The following is a 19,555-nucleotide window of genomic DNA, read 5'->3' as shown; positions in this document are numbered from 1 at the left end:
TTTTAAATCATTTTACAATAAATAAGAGAAGCAAACGTTTAATCCTTTATAAATTATGAGCTCCGATTTGAAGAAAAAGAAAAAGAAAATACTGAATAAACCATTCTAAGAGCGTGTTTTTTTTAAATTACAACGTCAACTCGATAGGGTACTCAAACCAAATTGATTGCTGTAGCAAACATAAAACCAAAAGCAATCCAGACATACAAAACTCAGAATAAACCGGGTAAAACGAATAAACACAATCTTAAATGAGCATACTTATTTTTTATTACAGCAGAAAACAATGCTTTGCTACAAAACTACACATTTCTGTTTCTCACGAAAACCTTAATTATTAACAGTTTAGCAGCAGTGGTGTCGGATTGACACTACAAATATATCATGTTTCTTATTAGATGACTAATAAGCAACATGTAATCACTAATAAGCAAGAATATAATTTATTGCAGGAGTTATACATTTAATCAAAATAGGAAGCGATTATTTGGTGTATTTATAGTTTCTTTTTTGAAATAACAATAAGAACTGCTATTTGAGAAAAAATATTTTTTTTAAATTACAAATTTGATCCAGATGTACCGAAGATCCGTGAAAATGAGGTTTTACTGTACTACGCTTTAGCTTTCCTGCGTAGTATGTATAGGATGTTCTATTAAATTTAGCTACCTATATATATATATATATATATATATATATATATATATATATATATATATATATATATATATATATATATATATATATATATATATATATATATATATATATATATATATACTTTACCAGTGAAATATTCGCACTTCCATGAAGCAACACACGGAAAAGAAATGATATTCAAACTTTCTTATTAAAATTTTATTGAAGTTATTTCTATCATCTAATAAATTTTGAATTTCTGCAAGAACTGCAATCCAATCATCCAAAACTAGGAAAGAAATAAACGCAAATGAGAAAGTGCTAGAGCTCCATATGACGCATTAGATTGCTTTTCTGAAACCCCGTAAACGAATCAATGATGTCGCAAAGACACTAATCGAAACGCGCATGGAACTTTAATTACAGCTCACATAAAATGGGGAGAAAATTATTTCGTCTGTAATATGTCGATAAAACTGCACCTTCTCCAGCTTTGACAATGAAGATGCTCAAATAAAGCTCGACCAAACGGTCATATTATCGCATTAATAATACATTTTAATTAAAATGGAATTAACTTTTTCCCTTCACTGATCATAAAGTAGACAAAAACAGTATTTAATATTCTATTTTTATATTATATTTAACAATTAAAATGTTGTGAAATTGGCTAGCGTAGTTATTAAGAACAATACAGTACAACTTTACTTCGTTTATTCGGAGTACCTCGGATGAAAGGCAACCCGGAAAAATAAAAATCTGGATAGTCCGGGTAATTAGCAAAACACTTACTTAAATAAGCAGACTTATTTTTGATTGCAGCAAAAAAAAAAAAAAAAAAAAAAAAAAAAAAAAAAAAAAAACAAGGCTTTATAACAGAAAGTACTTAGTACCGTTTCTCTCAAATATTTCATCATTTATAGTTCAGCTGCAGTGGTGTCGGACAGACGCTGTAAGTTCGTCCTGCTGTTTGTTAGATTAGTAATGTACTTTTTTGTACGTTCTATTGTACGTACCATGAATTGTACGTTTAATCAAAACAAAACCCGAATATTTGGCACATTTATAGTTCGCTCTTTCAATCATAACTTCAAATTATTATTCAAGAAAATAGATTTTTCCAACTGTACAAGTGTGATCAAGATAAACCAGTGATCCCGATAAACGTGAAACTGATAAACGAGATTCTACCTCATTAAGTAGAACGAGGACAAACGAGGTATAACCTTATTAATCCGGACCCTGATATACCGGACTTTGCTTAATCTGGACAGCCGTTTAGCTGTAAATATTGTATAAAGAAAAGACGAATTAGCGCAATTTGTACTTTTGTTAGCCGTATTTTGTATTTTTATAATGTACATTTTGTTATTTTCTCTTATGCAGTTTTATATTTCATTATCTTGAATTAAAAATAGAACGTACCTCGGATCTATTTGTAGCAGTGGTTGGAAAAACTACATTTTATTTGTAGCGAACTACAACTACAACTACTTTATTACAAATGTAGTTAACTACAACTACAACTACTTTTTCCAAAATGTAGCAACTACAAACTACTTTTGAAAAGTAGTCGCTACTTCGCTACTTTTTAGCTACTATAAAAAAAATTAATAAATAAAAAGCATTCACCGTTTGAGGATTGAACGAAGATTCAAAAAATGATTTAGAATAATAAACTGAATCATTTGAACATGGAATATTACCAAGAATTATTTATTCTTTCCGTCGTTTGCTGAGCCAATTTGTCATTCCAAATATTTTAAACGATTTTTACGAATATTCGCTGCAAGAAAGGATTTAAAAGTTGAAGGAAATCAACCTTAAAAATTTTAATCCTTTCCTGTCAGTGAATATTTCATTCAAGACAAGAAGTGCAACTCGGCTATTTAAAGTGTAAATAGATGCAGTCAGGGGCGTGCACGGGGGGAGGAGAGGAGAAGGGACACCTGTTGTGTGTGTCCCGGGCCCGAGTCTGAAAGGGGCCCAATATTTTTAAAACTAGGGGTTTAAATAAATATAGAGGTAAACAATATGGAGGGGCCCTGGAAAAGTTATTTGTGACGGGCCCCAAAATTTCTGTGCACGCCCCTGGATGCAGTCCATAATTTATTTTAAATTTTATATAGTCATACATATATATATATAAATGATTTAGATCATGAAAATCATATTTTAAACAAAAGAGAAAAACTTTAATTTTTATTATATCAGTTAATTTTATAGGAATTTTTTTTTTTTTAAGAGGAACTAATTTTAATTGATTTTGTGCTTCAAGCTAGAGGTCCGGACTAAAACAACATCTCCTTTTTTACGCCACTCATAAAATGAAATAAGAGCATTTCTTCAATTTCACCGAATAACCTCAAGAACTTAAATATCTAATAATCGACTTTTATTATGTTAATATATCAACATTCAATCAGTGAAAAAGAAAAAATAAACAAATGGGAAAATACCCCAAACTGTACTAGTATTTATAATCAAATATTAATAAATATCTGAAATATGAAAGATAACTAGAATGCTTACTTCAATATGCAATTTTAAACTACTGTGGACTCGCGCAACAGCGTGATTCGATTTACACGAAATGTCTATATAGCGAGCTTTACTCGAGTAATGAATTTTAGAGCTAACGCGAATTCCTCACCTTGTAGCACGAAAGTTTTCGTGTGGGAATCGCGGGGCTTAAGTATCACCTACTCTACTGGCTACTAAATATTAGTTTCGTGAATGGACTTTCCCTTTAGCATCACTGAAAGCGTAAGTTCTCCAACCGTACTAGTCGGAACATCGCTTTGTTAATTTACAAATCGCCACTCCGCATTTTTTTCATTCTAAATATGAGTTTAATGAAACATAAGTTCACATAAGCAGCTGTTTATCTAATGTTTGAAAATGGAAGGAAAAATACTAATCTTTGACAACTAAAGATTTTCGATATGCTTGAACAGCTAAAAAATGTGTCGAATATAATTACGGTATCGTCCCGTTTCATTTTATGCCATTCTCTCCCACTGATTTTGTGCATCCTAACAGTATTTTTATTCAATAACACAGCTTTTTTTTAAAATACAGTGAAATTTCACTTCTATATTCTCTATGTTTAAATTCGGTAATAGGAAGTTAAGAAATCGGTTAAAACAGTTTGAGGGACGTTTTCAAATGTCTCAAAATGATTGGTATACTCATAAAAAATCGTATGGATACCCTTTTCCACGAAGCGAAATTTCAACCTACGCTAGGAGCCTTGGAACGCATCCCTCGCGTTGAAATTCGACAGTAATATGCAGGTGACATTGATACCGTAAGTTTTTTGAAAAAGGAGCAAATTTACAAGAAACGAAAAATTCTCGTGACCATATGTTTCTATAATACTGTAACATTTGTTAGCCGGCCAAAAAAAAAAGGCAGTTCAATATCATCGTCTTCCATAACATTTACAGTAGCTTCCATACTAGGTAGATATTGGCACATTAGTCTCATTGAAATCTAAAATGTTCATCCACGGGACATTCTCAGCTGCCAGAAAACACAAACGCGGCATGGGCGCCCATATACAAAGTTTTAGGGGGGGGGGGGTCAGATATTTTTCTCATGGTTTAGTAGGATATTTTCACATAGAAACCGATTTCATTACAGATTAGAATTATCAAAAAATTGACATTTTTAATAACTTATTCATTAATGGATGGAGAAGAAATGTTTTTACCTTTTTTGCGAAGAAAAACGTATTAAAAGAAACAAGTAAATTCTAAAGCGGAGGGGGGGGGGGGGGGCTTGAGCCAAAACGTGCCTTCCATATCGGCGCCCATGAAACGCGGTACTACATTGGCAGTTATCTCTTATTCTTTTCTTTCTAAGCCATAAGATGAATATTGGGGAAATGTGAAAATTTCGATGCTAAACAAACTAATGGCGTCAAACAGATAGAACGTTTGGCGTCAATCTGAGGTCAGCTCGTAATTTTCAGAGTCTTCCGAATCTGATTGGTGCAAATTTTACTCGCGTAAAATTTGCACAAGTCAGATTCGTTTGAAACCTCCATTCCTTTCTTCTTCTCTTTTTTTTTTTTTTTTGAAACTTTATTTAAAAGTAGTTTTTAGAAATCGCTACAAACTACTTTTTTTTGTATCGAACTACTCGCTACACTACTTTTTTTGAAAAGTAGTGCGCTACACTACAAACTACTAAAAAATGTAGCTACTACAGTAGCGTCGCTACTTGTAGCGCGCTACTTCCAACCACTGATTTGTAGGTATTATTTTTAATCCATACTTTTATGAATTCGGATGGCATGGAATTTCTGTTAGTCCGAATTAATTAGATTTCACTACAATTTACAGCTTTTCAAAGTATATGTCACAAATCTGTACCTCAGGGCCAGACTAACGTAAGGTTAAGAATGGGAATTTTCAGATTATTAATGCACTGTATGTAGACATTTCGTACTGATTAAAAACAATATAATTCACAACAAAAATCTTCTGTAATTATTTTTCAGTTTTATAGGAGCTGGAGTCTCAATCTATGTGTGCACAAGAATAAAATATTTACGCTTTCCTGTAAAGTAGTGATGATGAGATTTACGTTAGTCAGGCTTTGAGGTACAGAAATAGTAAATCGACTAAAATTGCTTGGAGTTTGTTAAGAAAAGGTTTCATGATCGGATCTGTCATTAAGGGAATCAGGGGGTCATCTCCCAACTTCGGATTTAAAAAAATTAATATATTTATTTACCTTTAAGTTAGGGTTGATTTTGCTGCTTTTTTTTGGTATAATTGAAATTGAGATTCTTCCACTTCTATCCCCACTACCCTGGCAAAATTAGAAATGTCTGGTCCGTCCCTGATAGCAAAGAATGTCACAATTTAGTTGCTGAAACATCGCTGCTATAGTCACAATGTTTGCAATCCCAAAGTGACATAATGTGACGTCACGATATGAAACTTATATGATATGTTTAAAGAGAGTGGTAAATGTGTGCCACAAATACACTCGTGTTCAAAAACCTCACATTGTATTTCAAGTTTTTTTCTACAGATTTAATATCTTCAGAGTTTTTAATTAATTTAATCTCGCGACAGCTACGAAACTACTAAGACGTTGCTAGCTCAAGTGGCTTTAAATGTTATTAAATGCATATTTTATGAACTACATTTGTAATTATGTAATGTAAATAAAACCTTGCCAAACCTTTGTGTTTGAAACCCATGAAACTCAGTTTTGAGGAACTATATTGCACATAAACCAGGAGAAAATATTTGAACACATACGCCAACCACCCCAAAAATAACTTAAAATGAATTCTTCCTTTAAAAAAAACATTTTAAAATGTTTAAAAAGTATCAGTGTGATATTCAGAAAATTCGTAACATATTTCCCGATTTCTTTTCAAAACTTGTTGACTTTTCTTCAGTTTGGTACACTTGTAGTAAAAAAAAAAAAAAGAAATGTCTGCGAATTTTACTCCGCGTGTCCGCCATTACAGTTCTCCCGATTGAGAAGCATCTGCATATCAAAACAGATGAAAAAGGAGATGTTCGAATACTTAGTGGGAAATGAGAAAAGTATCCGGCTCGAAATGAAACCAAATTTCAAGACACTTTTGATGTTTATTTACTTATTTTTTTCACGCAATTTCCCTTTCAATGCTCTGCTCAGTATCTGAGATGTTTTTTTAGGTAAGAGAGTTTCGAAGCCCAAAGCTGAGTGAAAGTAATTCTTTATTTTGTAAAATCGTTCGGGTGCAGAGTCTGATGTAAAAGATTAGATTGCGCGTTGGTTTGGTAATTTTTTTTAAAAAACATTTTTCAATTAATTTCTTTAAAATAAAAATGTATGTAATTAAAATATAAACTGGGAAAAAACTGAAATAATATATTTTTAAACATGTGTTTGGATATCTCGTTTTTGATTTTCAGTTAAAATGTATAAATATACTAAATGATTTTTATTCCACATCACGTATATCAGTTTCAAGCAATACGAGCACAAATATAAAAAACATTATACAAATCACTGAAGAAAAGTTCAACAACTGTGTTTGCAAAACCTTTTTTTTTGGGGGGGGGATATACGCCCATTACGTTATACGGTACCGTATGGTGCAGGCGTTTGAATGCCGTAAAACTATACGCCCGTCAGCTTGTTTTGTACATCCCATCGTCTACAAGTCCTTTAATTTGCTCGTTTGTAATGATGTCTTTAGCATCGCATTTGGAGAGTAGTCGATTGGGCTTGCGTACTATTTTCAGATGAAAGCAGGTTCAGTCTGTAGTTTAATTTTGAATGACAACTAACCTGGCATGAGACTGGCATAGCATACAAGCCAGCGAACATAAAAGAAAAGGACTAGTATCCTACAAATTGTGTCATGGTATGGGTAGGATTATGATCAATGTCCGTACGTCGCTCGTGTGCTTCTAAACAAGACTATGATGACTTGAGATACATTAATGGTGTTCTACTGCCTCACGTTCACGTGGTCTGTGGTGCAATAAATTCGTTTTCATGGATGGCAACGTAATATGTCATTAGCAATCGCCGTCCAGGAGGGTCTAGCTCACTCAAAATATTCAACCCATCGGCTGGCTAGCACGCTCTATAGATCTGAATCATATTGAAAATGTTTGGGATGCTTTAGGGAGCAGTCTTAATGGTCAACAACGCCTTCCAATAAGCAAGGACCCTCTTATCCATGACTGACAGCATAATGGGATAAATTGCCACAACAGCTGCTGGATAATGTTGTGTAAAAGCATCACATGACGTGTTGGACCTTGCATCGCTCTCCATGGTAGCCATTTCCCATATTGGCATCTTATGCCGGAACGCCTGGGGGGGGGGGGGTTACACGTATTCACTTTTACTTGTTTAGCCAAAATGACCATTTCGTCCTTTGAACACTTTTCAATGCTTTCTGGAGTTCAGAGCACTAAATTATCGTCATTGCAATGTTCTAGAGCTCTGGCATTAGTTTATTTCACTTGGCTTCGAATTACACTTGCTTTTTTACGCGCTACATAGCCCATTGGAATCCGTCCTTAGCAATTGGCTATCAGTGTATGTAGTTTAATGAGCTTATTAATTTTACTTTTTTTTTCTCTTTGAAAGCCGTTAAAGATTTTTTTCTTTAAATAGAAAAAAAGTGTATTAGCTGCATTGTTTAAAAGGTACTGCTATTTTATTTGTTCGTTTATTTAATTTTTCACGCATCTAATTATTTAGATGAGTGAAGCATATTTTATTTCTAGAAATCGGTTCAAAATATTAAAAAATTACATTTGAAACAATTTGTGATTTTAGATATTTTTGAGAAAAGTGATCAGATACTAGAAAGTAGATATGGGTATACGTGAAAGTAAGCTCGTTTAGTTCTAGACGGAACTTCTTTTTATTATTATTATTTTTAATTTTTTTATAATTCTTTTTTTTCAGAAACCGAAACTACTTTTTTGAGTTGTGTTGAACAGACAAACATTTAATAAACTCTGCATTTTTGTTTTTATTTATTTAATATTTTCCCGTTTTTTAGGGTATCTTTTCTACAATATGAATTTTGTATACCTTTTATGACGCAACGGAACCTGCGTTAGCATTAAGAATTCTCCATTTTTATTTTATTTGTTCCCACAGTAATGTGCGGAGAATAAGTACGCATTTGTTAATGGATGACATAAAAGCCAAAGCTAAGGAAAGCTGTATTTTCGCAAATAACATGCATCATATTATTCTTCATATAATCAAAAACCTAAAATGTATCAATAAAAATCTTCACGTGTATTTTAAGCAGAATCTAATTCAAAACCAAAAAAAGTATAAACACATCAAAAAGAAGAAATGTATTTAGAATAAATTTGAGCAGGCATTTTTATCGGAAAAACCTTCCGGTATAAAATAACAGGTAAGACGAAATCATAGATAATAAAAGCGAACTCTTCTTATACGGAGAATATAATTATTGAAAATCGTACGTACACTTCAGAGAAGATTTGGAACAATTCCTCGAAAAGTTCGATACTCTAATGCCACGCTCTTCACTTCAATTCGGTTCTTTCCCGAGATCCGATAACTACAGGTCTACCACCTCAATGCCCGGGAGGATTAATCGATGAAAGCCTGATACAAAAATCATTTTTTTTCTCATAAAACTTCTTGAAATTTACTTAGAATTTCTTAAACTGAATATTGTGTTGGAAAGTTGAGTGATTTTTTTTTATTGTTTACTTCTGCTTCAAATAATTTGATAGTGCTTTAAGTCTCTTTGAAATGAAATGTTTTATAGGAACGATAAATCGATTACAGTATTTCTGATGTGCATAAATGATTAAAAAGTACGAAATGGTACCATTTTTTGTTTATTATTTTGTCTATTCATATGTATTAACATGCGTTATTTACACAGTAGCTAACATTAAAAATTCCAAAGACTAAAAATATTTACAGATAAAAACCAAAACACGAGTTGCAAAATTCTTAAAAGTATTACTTTTAAGAATACTACTCTATGCAATATGTTTCTTTTGGAAGTCAACGAGAAATAACAATACTTTTAATATTATTCTGTGAAAAGCCACATTCAGTAACTGAAATGCTAAATGCTGTAAAATTTGTACCGCAACTTTACGAATAAATGTATACACATTAACAAAAAAAAAAAAAATCACTGTACATTGCTCATAGTCTTAAAATTTAGCATGTTTCGTTGGATTTAAAAAAAAAACACTTCTTCGAGTAATACGTTGCTTGTTTCAAACCCTATTCAGCCCACAGAGTAGAACGTCTAATTTTAAAATGGAACTTTTACGTAATTATGGCATTTATTCAAACTTATTTTTCATTGTTTCATTTTAAATCAATGTGCACAGTTTTTTTCATACTATAAGTGTACACTTCTGTTGATAAAAACGAATTCAATATAAAGGGTGTTTTTTTTAGAGGTATAGAACTTTAGGTTCAAATAAAACACCGTTAATTGATACAAATCGCTATGAATTTGGCTTTATTCGAAAGATGATTCTTTGTCATTTTTATTTAAATGTGATATCTGGTATATGGCGACTTCGGCTGACTTAGAGAACGTCTAATCGGAAAGTCCAATTTTCTATCACTTTTTGCAGCAATGGGGGCCGTATGTGAGTGATAGGTGGCGAATGTTCTTGTCCAAGGCGTCAATCGTCTGTGGCTTATCGGTGTAGACTGAGACTTCACATAGCCCTACAAAAAATAGTCCAGCGTAGTTAAATCGCATGATCTCGCAGGCCAATTCACGGGTCTGTTAAGCGAAATTATTCGTTCACCTAAAGTTTCTTTCAATAAATCAATTGTGACACGCGGTGCGTGGCGTGTTGCACCGTCCTGTTGTCTATTCATGATGAAATGGCAAACCAAACTAAAAACAAAACAAGTGATAACTATTAAACTGGCCCACAGATCAAACAGTGTTCCCGACTTAAAGTTCTATACCTCTAAAAAAACACCCTTTTATATACACTGTTTATGTATTACTTTTCCAACATACACCGTTAAAAATAAAGTTCAATGTTTAATTAAGAAATTTGTTAATTTCAGCCAGTCTTAGGCATCAAACATATTTTGGGTAACTCGTTACTCTGCTGTATTGGTTCCTTTGAAAAATGAAAATAATAAAATATTAGTGAAATGCTGAAATAGTTTTAAAACTAAAGGCTAAAACGATCTTAAGGTTTTTCTCATGAAAAACTACTTTAAGAAAAGATACTAGAAAAATAGTCCATGTGTTCCGTTTTTGTCAAACCATTTTAAATTAGAACCAGGTACAAAGAGGCCTCAGTGACTCTTTGAAGAGGAAGCGTCCCTTCAAATGCTGGAGGTTCTGAGTTATATTCCCATCGGTGCCCTGGGCGTTATTCCCTCTCTTTGTGCTGTAAATCTTTCTTGTATTGACCTTTCTTTTAATAAACAAGTCCAATCTCAAGAGCTAATAGCACTCCATACCTTTGTAGTGATTATTAACCACAACAACAACTGCAATAAGATAATTTATATAAATAAAACAAAGAATACACATGTGTGTTCATACATAGTATGTCCAAATTGACCGAATTTGGCAGGGAGGTACTCTGGCACCCGAGAAGTAACGTAGGGGGCTTTTCAAACGAGATAAAATGACGAAATCGTTCGAATTTTAGTTTTATTCCCAAAAATTTCATTAAATGGCTGTTTCTACCCAAAATAATTAACCGATTTGCTTGATTCAAGTCCCATTAGAAAGTCCGCAAAAAATACCCTTGAAGTTCATTTACTTCCTTTGAATTTCATAAATACCAAGGCTTTGTGTGTGTGTGTGTAAAATTACCGAGAAAAACGTTATAAGCATTTTTAAGCCTAATGGAACTTCCATATTAAAGCGGTATATTATCGTTTTTGTGGCAGACCGTGCAAAGACGGACAACGCAGCTAGTACAAATTAAAATCAGAGCTGTTGCAAAAACGCCGATTAATTTACTTCAGAAAATCTTTTTTATTACTGTTAAATTTAATGTGTAGTTTCATTTTTGTGTCAAAGTATTTCTGCAATAAATCAACTTCAACTGAAAATAATCTGTTCATATCGTTTTTTTCTTCAAAAATTATAAGTTAACAATGGTACTGTCTACCGATACAGAAGAAGCAAAAGATATATCAGATGAGGTTGTTTTGCAAGAATAAATTTCTGGCAATTCTTAAACAAATGTAATGTTTTGAAGAAAAACATGTCATACTTGCGATGTGAATACATTTTCGTTAAAAGCTAGTTAACTCTGTTTGCTCAAAAAATACAAAAGTAAAGATATTTTCAGTGTCGATAAATATTTACTTTCATAAAACACGGCGAGTAAATTGTCTCTTTCGGACATATTTTAAAAGTAATTTTGTAATGTCACTCTTTTCATTGTCGAGTATAATCTGCATTGTTGCATGTCAATATCATATTCTGGTTATAGTATATGATAAAAAATATTTTAATTTTATTACTGAAAATATAGTTAACATTAATTTTAAAGGAAGATCTACTACTCTGTTAAAAATTGCAATAATTACTAGAAAATCTCTAAGAAACTGAGATTCCTCTAACTTTTCTATTAATTATACAGCTTCTACGTAAAAAAATTGACAGCATTACTTCAGAAGAAACTATTGTTACTGGAACCACGTAAGGAATTCCAGTTAAATAGATATTTCCTAATAGTACTGCAATTTTTTTTAATAGTGCAAAAATTTGCTCTATAACTGCTCTTAGGTAAAATAGTTTTCCAATATACTTTTCAAGCATGTTATAAGCAAATACTGTTTTTTTTTTTTTTTTTTTTTGTATGTTTTATAGTGAACTTGGAGTAACTAGAAGAATATACCTTTATCTCAAAATTTACTTTAGGTCCCAAAGTCTATAGTAGAATGTCTATAGTAGTAGAAGGTTATTGTATATTTCATCCGCCCCCCCCCCCTTCTCACAACTTAAACTACTTATAATCCAAAACGTTCAGCCAAACGTTCGAGTTTTTTCAAGTTTCTTTGCTCATACAAGTCAATATTTTATTTCTGGATAATCAATATTTTATTTCTGCATACCGTACAGTACTAAAAAAATTAGTTCAACGATAAATCACATATTTTTATAATCTGTACTTCGGATTTTGATACAATTAATGTAGTATACTGTTTATGAAATGATTATTAAGGAAATTTATGTTTGGTAGGGTTGAAGATAACTTATTAAATTGAATGATATTCAGAAAATTATAAACACGTTTTGTGTATAATATGTTTCTAAAACAGCATTACTTATTTTATTATTAATAAAAAAGAAATAAAAATTATTGAAAAGAAACACTCGTTTACATATTGTCAAAACATAAAGATTCTACTTCGTCGTTTAAGTCGTAATCAGGTTTTTTTGGTTGTGTTCGAACACTGCTTAGGTAAGGATCAAATGTCGCCAACGGCATGTGCATAACATCTTCATTAGTTAGTGTACGTGAACGTTTTCTGAAGTGTTTTTGTCTGTATACAGTCGACTCCCGCTACAACGCGATCCGACTTACGCGAAATGGCTATAACGCGAGTTTTTCAGGAGCAACGAATTTTAGAGCTAAAGCGAATTTCTCGCTCTGAACACGAAAATATTTGGAAAGGGATCGTGATGCTAAGTTTCGGCTTTGTTATTGACTGCAAAGCATTAATTCGTGAATGTACTTTCACCCTTTCAGCTCCCACATACCACACTATAAACATAGCATGTTAGTGCGTATGTATCACCATTCCTCATTTTGCATTTATTTATTCTAAATATGAAAAGGTGATGAAATATTGTGGCACCTAGGCACGCTGTTTCATCTAAAGTTTGAAGATGGAAACAAAAAGCGAAATTTAGCAACAATTTCAGAAAAGGTAAAGATTCTTGATAAACCTGAACAATTAGAAAGTGGGTCCAAGGTAGCACGACAATTAGGTATGAATGAATCTTTCATACGTATAATTAACAGTCAAGAGAGAAAAAATGGCAATCCGTATAAGTCCAGGGCGTCCCAGGACCATAGATGTAAATGTTATAAAAGTAAATGTGAAGCTACTGTATTTAATAATAAATTAGAATGACGATTAGATTGCGCAGGATAAATCATCATCTTCAATTTTTAAGTTATAAATGTAACTTATTGTATCTAGTGTATAGTACTATTACAGGGCAGTGCTTTATTATCACTATATACTGTACGTACCGTACTATTCCATTTTTATCTATCTCTCTCCCATTGATCATTGATTTTGTGCATCGTAACAGTGTTTTATATTGAATAATAAAACTTTTTTAAAAATACGGTAAAAAATCAGCTGTTTATGTAGGAAACATAAATATATAGTCAACAAATGGTCAAAAACAGTTTAAAAGGTCTTGAATGTCTAAAATGATTGGGTATGTTAATAAAAAAGTCATATACGCAACACTTTTCCACAACGCGAAATTTCGACTTACGCGAGGAGTCTTGGAACGCATCCCTCGCGTAAGTCGGGATCCGACTGTACACGATAGTCTTTATTACGTGCTTCTTGCGCTTCTTCTATCAACAGTCCAATGGGTAATAAAGCAGCTGTTATAATCTTTTCACCATGTACTAAAACTTTATGAACAGTATTCGGCATGTAATATCATCTATACAGTTGTAAGTAAAGTTCTGCAGTAATCCAACAATACTTTCCAAACTTCTCTGGATCGATTGGAACACCAGAAATTGTTGCTTGCAGAATGACTGAAAACCGATTTATCAGCTCTTCATTTACTCCAGTACTATCAGAAGTTTGTTCTGCATCAGCAAAAAATCTTCGTGAGGTTTTACCGTCATTAGTAGTATCCATTCCCTGTTTAACTATATCCCCGTTCAAACTGAATCTCCAAAAACATTCGTCTTTTATCTTCTTTTTAGTTTCTTCTTTTTCTTTTCTTGTGTCATCATTTGTTTTCCATTGTTTAAATGAACTGTTGTACGCAATATGGAGCATGCACTCCATAAATTTTATTCGAGCATACAAAGGTGACATTCCCAGACTAAGAAGATGCGCATTTTCAGGTTTAGATCAAACAGCATCTAAGTTGTTCAACTCTTGCGGTTTTGCTAGACAAATGCAACAAACTGCCATTGATGGGGTTTGAGATACTTTTTAAGCAACTTTTCCATCGATCATAATAAATATTAGTTCATGTGACCTACATTAAAAGTTTCCCACCTCAAGTGGATCACTGTTTCAGTACGATTTTGTATGTCCGTGTCCATTCGAGAAATTTCATTTCTCGTCACTTCAGGTGTCTCTTTCAAGAATTGGAATCTAATAGGTTTGCAGTATCTGGTTGATGATGTTCTGGTGTTCTTCCAATGCACTTCGGATATATTTCCTTTCTCATGTAAATGAAGAGGAACTAACGATGGCAAAAATATGTTCGCATCCGAAATATATCCCCCCGTCATACGATGATGAATTATTTTTCAGTTGGTGTTTCTAAACAGCGAAAATAAAAATAAAATACCTGCCACGACAACAGTCGCAGGTGGTCGCAGCTAAAATGTTTTTGTTCATTTACAGGAAGATTTAAACTAATCATATATGTAAATTTTAGCTCACTGGAAGCCGCCAATAAAAGTATATTCAACAATATTTTTCATCATATTTTTTTTTTCAAATAATAATTTTTTTTATTTTAAGTAGTTTTCAATTTTGATGGTTTTTTAAATTTTTAATTACGATGAAATATGCATCCCATACGTGTGAAAAACCAACCAGAAAGGACTTTTATTAAATTTTAGTTATCCTTATTGAACGTATGAATTAAAACTGAATATAAGGGGAAGCTCTGAAAAAAGCAAAAAACATAATTGTTCAACAATCTTGGCTTATTTTTGTAAAAACGATTATTTTTTTCGAAAAATTCTTATGGAGTAAGTTACACAACTAAAGGGGTAAGTAATTATGACATAAAATATTTTTTATCTTAAAACTTAAAAAATGGCTATTTTTTCCCCTTGAACCACTGTGTGCGTGGCGCGAGTTTCATTGTTGAAACACGCGGGATACTTGATTATTGGCTATTATTTATATGAGGATTTTCATAAAGTAGAACATGCTAAATCGGAACATATTGAAAACTGTTGAAATTCCCGTTTACCATTCATGCTTTAATTTTATATTTTGAAAAACTTTTGTTGGGTTTTTTTTTTCTTTTTTTTAATGATTTATCTAGTGAATTAGACCTTTAAAAATGTTGTTACGTTTGTTGATATTTGTGAGCAAATTCACATTTGTGTTTTCTATCTGGTGGTTCATTTTCCTTTAAAAAAAATCAGCTGAATTACTAAGTGGGAGATTTTTGATTTTAATGAAACATTTGGTCTTGTTTTTATTACTCGTTTTTACTTAAAAATAAACATATAACTTTTGTTTTATACGTCATTGTTTTTCGAAACGATTAACAAGCACATAAGCGATTTGTTTTTAATTATTTTACGAAAACGCGTTTTTGAACTTATGGTAATTTTTCTCCTTGCTTTCCTATACCAATGCTATAAGCTGCCGATTTTGTTGTAATTAGAAACTACAGTTGTTAATTGCCTTTTCTTTGAGGTTTAGATATTTTACTAAAAGATTGTTTGAGAAAAACTGTTAAAGCTAAGCAACGAAAAATATTTAAAATCGAAAGAACGGTTCGTCTTGAAAGTGGTGAAATGCGGGGTAAATTAGGAAAAATTACATTTTTCAAAATGAGCAAATCATGAATTTATTTAGGTAGTTATAGAACACAAAGAAAAAACATTTTATTTTCAAAAACAAAATAAATTAAATAAAACAATAATACAAAATTACCTATTTCCTTTAAAATGATAAGTAAAATATTTGTTATCTGATACTAAAAAATATTTATCTTAAAGTTCAATAAATGACTAACGGCTGCCAAATGTTTAATAAATGAAGTGAATGAATAAACTAAGTAATTAATAATACATGAAGTAATTTACTAATAGTAAAATAAATGTGAATGTATTAGTGAATGATAAATAAGAAATGAGTGTATAATAATAAATTAATGAATGAATTAATCAATAGTTTTAGCTAATTAAAATAATGGATAAATAAATGCATCACAAATGCATCTATAAATAAATGCATAAATAAATCAAACTATTATATTTTGACCAACATTTATTTAATAAAGTGTACTTACCGTTTGAATAAAAATCTTCGCAATGTTATGTAAATGAGTACTGCACTGAATATTAGCAGATCTCATTTAATAATACTGGACTCAAGTATATGTGTAGTAACACAGTTGTATATAGTCTGCACACACACTCAGATAGATGGAGCTATGAACCGAAGAAAATATTTTATCACTTAACTTTTTGGTATTTCCTTTTGTCTCGTATTCACTTATTTATTTATTTATTTATTTATTTTTTTTTCATTTTAGTTAAGACATAGTTGTGCCTTTCGAGCCCTAAACACCTTTTAACTTAAGATCGCTTGTGGATTGAATGACACAACCTCATATAATAAAACATATCAATGTAATGATATTGATTTAAAAAATAATTTACTAATCAATTGAAGTTTCATTTAAACGTAATTTTTATGTAGTTCATTCAAAATAAAATAAAATTTAAAATTAAAGAAAAGTGTTTTCTACGGATATTTATCAACAAAGTTGCAGAAAGCATTAAATTAAGAAAACTTTATCAACAAAGAATGAAGTTTAAATTAAACAAATTGAAAATGTGAGATTTAAAATGAACAATTTTATTGCTGCTGATGCATTTTTGGAGAAACTTTTTAACTCTGCTCACGAAACGATGCAATATTTAAAATGAATCCCATTTAGGAGGTAAAAAGATTTGTAAAAAACAAATTCTCATCATTACGAAGAAATCTTATTAATTACACTTATTACTTAAATTTTGAAGCAGAAAAAATCGATATACGCTTTGAATTCATCTGAATTGAGTGCTTTATTTAATTATGCACTTTATCTGCTAACTTTTCAAGTTGCAGATGTTTTTTCACTCACTTTTTTTGCGGAAAAGAAATGCCTTAATGGCATTAGGTTTCGACATTTTTTAAATGTAATTTGTTTTCCATTCAGGTTTTTAAAAAACGCACACAAATTAAAGTTTTATGAGAAGTTCTTATGAGAGTTGGAAATAGTAATTAGTTTCGTTGAAGGACAGGCAAATTTACTTTGCATTATTTTAAGTGAGAAGCGGATTAAGTATAATAGAAATTTCTTTACTTTGGCATTTAAAGATTAAAACAAATGCCTATCGAGAATATCTAGGCAGTTACGTACTGATACTTTTTGCATACATTAGGTTTTTAATATTTAAGTGCGTCAAAACGTAATTAGAATAAATTTTTCTTTTCTTGATTCATCTAGATGTGCATGCAACGTTAGCCTTAGGAAACACTTTTAAAAATAGTTTTTTTCATTGTAAAAAATCTTACGTACCTTTCAATGATGGTTTTTGCAAAAAGTATCTGACGTTTTGAAGCGGCAGGAGTTTATATAGCAAAACACTCATGTTCAGTAAAATACTACATTTAATATAAAACATAATGCTTATTACACTGTTCTTCTTATATTCCGTATTCCTTCTTTTTTAAACGGAATATCATTTTCAAACTGAATTTTAAAACTACGTGTACGTATAACGTTAAAAAAAAAGTAGTGTTACAGAAAACTTGTTGGGTTTACCTGATTGCACAGCATGTCACGGCAAAGTTACGGTGACGTTACTGCGAGTCATAATAACCACAAGTCCCTGGGGTGACACCTGGGTAGTACCGATCACGTTCGAAAACAAACTTTTCGCATAACGTGTTCCACAATAATGTGTGGCTAGAATCACTTTTCACACTGAAGAAGATTCGTCGGAGAACATCACTCTAGATTAGACCAATTTTGTTGATCTCAACCAACATGCTCCTAACGTCAGTGCAATCTCTCTCGACGATGGCGTGTTTGAAATGGGATGCAACGAACTGGCTTCCATGCACTCAAACCAACTTGATTTAATCACCGTGAATTGGTTCTTGCAGAAACATACGTACCGGTAATAGTTGCAAGGTTTGCAAATGTCTGGCTAAGAGTAAAATTTCTTTTTTTTCCCCAAGATTGTTACAAAGCAATCCCCTGGCGTGCTTTCGCAAAGCATTTACATCTTTAGAGACCTGCATTATGCACGAGATGACACTTTTTACAAGACGCATGCAGGTAGCTCCACAGGTGATACTTTTACATACATGCTTCAGGTCGTCCAGCTGTTTATCCACAATAGTATACACTTAAAAATTCAGGAAGATTTTCTGGTGATTGTTACTGTAAAATGGTAGACTTACAGCATCGCTGGTTTTTACGGTAATTTATACCGGAGAAATAAGCAATTCCAGCTCCAATTGGTTGCTGTGGCCTACCGAGAAAACCGTAAAATTTTACTGTAACATTTAATTGTTTACGGTAATAGTTACTGGCCACAAGATGCCAGTAACAATTACCATAAATTTTCCGGAAAAATTTTAACAGTGTAGGTACTCAAATGCTTTCTTGCTAAAAGTGTACAAAGCAAATACAAATTAATGCAAGAACTAAACATTTTTTTAGAGAAAAGCCGTTTGTGATACCCAAGAATTTTTTTTTCTTAAACATCAAATAGCATTATTTTAAATTTTAATTATGAGCTTGTATGAAATGTCTTTTCTAAAGATAACGTGTCCTGGTCTACCATGGCCCCTGAACTTGAACTTATTTTTAGGGGTTAACTTGTCTGAGATGCAATTTTGCATACATCACTTGTTCCCAAACAATTGTCAACCAGTGAATAATAGTATGTGATGCACTTCTAGTAAAAATCAATTGATGAAACAGAACCAATATTTTAAGAAAAAAAAATCTTCACATTTTAACTCGAAGTGTAATTCTAATTTTAGTTTCCTGTCGGAATTCTGGCGAATGTTTAGAGAAGTCAAAGTTTAAAAATCACTAAACGAATTTGTACCAATAAATAAAAATATGTATAGCATCGTTAAAAAAGCAAAAAATCGATGAAAAGAAAACCCTTTAGACTCAGGTTTCAAGTTCACAGATATTTCTATATTCAAAGGGGGGGGGATGCTCTCGTAGATGGAAAGATGGGAACGAAGGACACATGCTCACCTTTGGTTGAGCGTTGGTCATCCTTGATTAAAGAGTAAAAATTTCTAGTTTATTTCCATAGGTTATATTTATATGCAAACTTGATATCATTATGGATATAATATGAATACAGGAAACGATCTGTCTTGACTCTTAAATAATCATTTGTTAATGTTTCAACTATTTATTTGAACCAATTATATCAAGACTTTTATCTATAAG

This window comes from Uloborus diversus, chromosome 4, assembly GCF_026930045.1.
Source record: "Uloborus diversus isolate 005 chromosome 4, Udiv.v.3.1, whole genome shotgun sequence".
In the NCBI taxonomy this organism is placed as follows: domain Eukaryota; kingdom Metazoa; phylum Arthropoda; class Arachnida; order Araneae; family Uloboridae; genus Uloborus; species Uloborus diversus.
Note: the sequence above shows the minus strand (reverse complement) of the source record.